We start from the raw sequence: 5458 nt of genomic DNA on the forward strand, positions 1-5458 counted from the left end.
AGCCGTGAAAAGTCCCTCTGTGGGTTTAGGCTTCTATAGCCTAGTTGAGTTGTCTAAAACCCCTTTGTAGGTCTAGACATGTATAACCTAGTGGAAAAATGACTTTGTAGGTCTAAACTTGCATAGCCTACTTGATCTTTCAAAAATCCTTTAGTGGGTCTAGGCTTGTGCAATCTATGTTGAATTTATGGAAAAAAGAGAAATATTTCACTAACTTGTTGTAATTTGAGTACAATGGACTCTATTTATAATAGAGGAAACAAGTAGAATCCAATTACAATTAAACTACTCCTATCCCAGCTACACCCAAAGTTAAACACTAAAAGATAAGTCCTAGAATAATTGAAAAATTGAACATAAATAGAATAACATAACTAAAACACCTTTAATTGAGACTCTTCTATGAGACTCCCTATAAGACTCCACCATATTAATTCTAGCTCTGTGTGACTTCTTACTATGGGAGTCATGTAAGACTTCCATGTCTACTCTTCAACACTCCCCCTCAAGTTGGAATTTATAATTTTAGCTTGTAATGAAAAAGATTCTTGATCTTCAATTTTCTTTTGATGAAAAAAAAAATCTTCATAGATTCAAAAATATCATCTTTTGTTCTCCCATTTTCCTGAATATTTGGGTCACATAAAAATTACCACAACATGTGGAACAAAATGCCTCTTTCTTGTACTTTTTCTTCTACTTCTCCCCCTCAAGATGGGGATAAAAAGGACATAGAGACCCAACTTGGTCAAAATACAATATGGGAGAAGAAAATCCCTCATAGTCATATGAAAAAACTTAGTCAAAATGGTCATAGTCAGAAATACACTCCGGTCAATTTTAAATGTAGAAAAAGGGTCCAACTTTAGGTCTTAACAAAGAGACTACTCACTTTTTAAGGGTTACTCAAACACAAATCTTCTCTTGGGTGAAGAATAAATGACTTGATTCGAGCTGGATATTGGGCACACTCCTATACTTCTTAGGTAGTGAGTCTAAGCATTCCTTTGAAGAGATGAAAACACAAGATGATAAACGGAAGAAATACTAGAGGAAAATAACTTTAACTAGAATGAGGCGACTATGGAACACTCATACTTCCAAAGTGACCTTTTTTAAAAAAAAAACTAGGGGAGACTATAATGATAGAACTTAAAAAGTTTGACCAAATTTAACTTCTTTTGGATCACAACAATTTTTTGGAGTTAACTATGCAGAAGATACACAAACACGTAACAAAAACGTAAAACTTGGAAACAACATCGAAGTAGGAAATTTTTGCATACCTTGAAGGAGCACATCATGGAAGGATTAAGTCTGACCAAAACACTCTGATTAGAAGAGAAATTGGCTAAAAAACCTCAGATTTTAGGAAAAAGGAAACTCAATTCACGTCAATACATGGAGAGATAATATGAGAGAAAATAGGAAAAAATGAGAAATTTTTGGCAAAAATGACCTTTGGTACTTATGATATCAAAATCTCCAAAATATAGCTCAGAATCACAAACTATGTATTTCTAAATAAAATAGAATAAAATATATTTAAATTGATACCGAGTTTAACATAAAAATCTTCATTATTGAATCTTTTATGACGTCTTTATTTTCTTCATCCTATAGCTTAACGCTTGCCAACTCCAATGTAAATATCTCCTTAAATATATATTAGATTGACATGAAATTTTCTCCTTATAAAACCAGGCTTTGATAATTTCATCTAAGTGTAATTTTTCTCTATAAAATATATTTTTGAGAGAAATAAACTGATAGATGTTAGACTCTTTAATTTGGTTGAACTGGGTATTCTTTCTACTTTGGCCAACATGGCCATTGACTCTTTCGAGATCGATTTCTCCCTCTAAAAACTTGTATTGAGAAATATAGGTAAGAAAATATACTTACATGTCTTTATTTTGGTATATAATTCTCCATATAAACCATCATTCTTGATGGTATAAAATGACTCAAAAGTTGAAGCTTTCTGCTATTGCTCAAATATTTCTTGCAATATGACCTTTTTAGCTTCAAAAATTGATTTATCTATCTATAAAACTCCAATTGCCAAAATTATTTTTCTATTGGAAAGTAGAATTGAAGATATTTCCATCAAATATAATTTGTAATATGAAATGTTCATTATGGGGGTGCAAACACCATGAAAATAGTGAATAGTAGGACAGAAAAAAAAGATAGAATACAAATGTAAACAAATAGAGATGATAGATTAGAAAAGTATCACATTATCTCTATGGGTTGACCGATTCAACTCAGAAAATCCACTCTGGTACCATGTTGAATTTCTAGAAAAGAGAAATATTTCACTAACTTATTGTAATTTGAGTACAATGACCCTTTATTTATAATAGAGGAAACAAGTAGAATCCAATTACAATTGAACTACCCTTATCCTAGTTACCCCTAAAGTTGAACACATAAAGATAAGTCCTAGCATAATTGAACAATTGTTAAATTTATGGAAAAGAGAAAAATACATTATTGACTTTTTTAACTTATTATAATCAGATTACATGAACATCAATTTATAATAGAGGAAGGTTGTAGAGTCCAATTACAATAAAACTATCTTTGTCCCAAGTACACCAAAACTCTAACACTTAAAGATAAGTCCTAGCATAATAAAATAACTCAATATAGATAAAAGACAAACATAAATCAAACTAAAACTCTTCTAGGATGTGACCATAGGATAAAGATGCCTTTGTGAGTCCTTCTTGATCTTCCAACTTATGTGATAAGGATGCCAGCTTGTGGTAATCATGGTGGGTCCCAATTCTTAAGTGTTTGGGCCCATCTTGTGGGCCTTCCTTGGTCACGTGGCCCATATTATAATACTCTTAGATATGTTGGCCTTCCTTGGTCGTGTGGGCTGGAGCCCATCTTCCAACACTCCCCCTCAAGCTGGGGGTGAGAGAACATCATGAACTCCCAACTTGCTGCAAATGATGTATAAAATCATTTTGTATAAAATGGCACATCTTCCAATATTCCTTCATCTTCAACCACTCCCCCTCTTGTTGTTGCATCCTTACATGAGGCACTTCTGGCATAATATAAGTGAGAGTAAAAATCACTCCTAGCCGGTAAAACATTGCTCCCTACTCAAGTCCTAATGTTGGATGTAGGGCACACTCTGTCTTCTGTAGGTAATGTGTCTATCGGCATTGCTCTGAAGTGTCCACCACCATGTCCCTCCACAAGCCAATGACTCTCAAGTGGTAGGAGTAATAAAAACCATTACATGGGGGTAGTAGGTTTATTTATAATGGAGTCCCAATCCGAACAGCAACTCTCATTGTATCCCAACCATGATATTTTTTAGAGTTAAATTTATCATAGTGTCCCAATCCGGGCACCGACTCTCATGGTGTCCCAACCATGATATTTTTGAGAGTCAAATAAGTTATGGTATGAGAAAAGGCACTGAGGCGACCTCTTCTTCAATACTAATGTCCCCTAAGAGACATAATAGTTGCAGATGAATATAACACGGCCATCTTCCAACTCATATAACACGAACCAAAATAATAAACCTTGTAGAAGGACCCGTGAAATAATCATAATATGATATAAATATGTTTTCTTAGATGCAAAAGTTTCATCTTTTGTGCACCTCCTTTCTTGAATATTTTGGTCACATAAACTTATCCACAACATATGGAATAAAATACCTCTATCTTGTACTTCTTCTACTTCTCCCACTCAAACTGGGAGGTAATGGCAGTGATCCCAACTTGAACCAAATATCATAGATGTAGCAATAACCCCAAATAATAGAGATGTATAAATAAGCCCTCAAACCAAGGAGAAGTGATATATTTTCCTGATATATCAACTCAAAAAGTTATGCAAAACAATGGGCATCAATTCAGATTTTTCAATGCAACAGAACACCAGCATGACCTTTGATTCTTCAAAAGCTAATATATCTTTAAATATAAATCAGATTGACATGAAATTTCCTCCTTATGAAACTAGAATTAAATAAATTTCATCTAAGTATAACCTCTCTTCATAAAATATAATTATCAGAAGATAAATAATCTGAGAAACTTTAGTCTCTATCATCTAGCCGAACTAAGCATTATTTCTCCTTTTTTTCAAGCATGACCATTGACTCTTCCAAGATCAATATCTCCTTAATAAAAACTCAGATAGAGAATTGGTTCAATAGTTAAGAAAATAGACTTAAATATATTTCCTTTTATATATAATTATCCATATAAAGTTTTGTTATTGATAGCATAAAATACCTCAAAAGTTGAAGCTTTCTGCTACTGCTTGAACCTCTTTTTGAATCTGACCGTCGTTGCTTCAAATATCAATTTATCTTTGTAGATAAATCCAATTGAAAATTGGTTTAATATGTAAGAGAATAAACTTACAGATCTTTTTTTCTATATATATCCATATAAAGTCTCATTCTTGATAGCATAAAATACCTTGGAAATTGAAGCTTTCTGCTGCTGCTCGAACCTCTTTCACAATATGACTTTCATACATTCAAATATCGATTTCTCTTTGTAGATAACTCTGATTGGATAAAAAATAATTTTTCCTTGGAAATTAGACTCAAATATCTTTCCATAAATATATAATTTTCAATATAAAAATCTCAGTAAAGAGGTGAAAAACGCAAAACAAACTACGGGTGTGGGGACTGATAAAAATAACTACGAACCTAGACTTAGGGTTTAGGTTTAGAGAAAAGGATACCATTATCTATGTGGGTTGACCAAGTCAACTCACTGAACCTGCTCTGATACCATGTTGAATTTATGGAAAAGAGAAAAATACATCATTGACTTCTTTAACATATTATAAGCAGAGTATATGAACCTCTATTTATAATAGAGGAAGGTTGTAGATTTCAATTACAATAAAACTACCTTTGTCCCAATTACACCCAAACTTTAACACTTAAGGAAAAGTCACAGCATAATTAAATAACTCAATATAGATAAAGGACAAATATAACTCAAACTAGAACTCTTGTAGGACGTGACAATAAGAGAAAGATGCCTTTGTGAGTCCTTCATGATCTTTCAACTTATGTGATAAGGATGCCAACACGTGGTAATCATGGTGGCTCCTACTTCTTAAGTGCTTGGGCCCATCTTGTTGTCCTTCCTTGGTCGTGTGGCCTATCTTATAATAATCTTAGATATGTGGGCGTTCCTTGGTTGTGTGGGCTGGAGCCCATCTTCCATCAACAACTAAATATAAATAGAAGATTAACATAACTAAAACACCTTTAACTGAGACTTTTCTATGAAAACTCCTCCTAAAAGACTCCCTCTCAGACTCCACCTTATTAAGTTTTGATATGTGAGACTTCTTATTGTGAGAGTGATGTAAAACTTTTCTGTATATGCTCTTCAACAAGTCTAATATGGAGTTACAAAGTCTCTTTATGGGTATTATTGTAACTTAGCTT

The sequence above is a fragment of the Aristolochia californica genome, unplaced genomic scaffold, assembly GCF_029961685.1.
Source record: "Aristolochia californica isolate CCGP_79_NKW_82.1479 unplaced genomic scaffold, dmAriCali1.0.hap1 SCAF_2, whole genome shotgun sequence".
Classification (NCBI taxonomy): domain Eukaryota; kingdom Viridiplantae; phylum Streptophyta; class Magnoliopsida; order Piperales; family Aristolochiaceae; genus Aristolochia; species Aristolochia californica.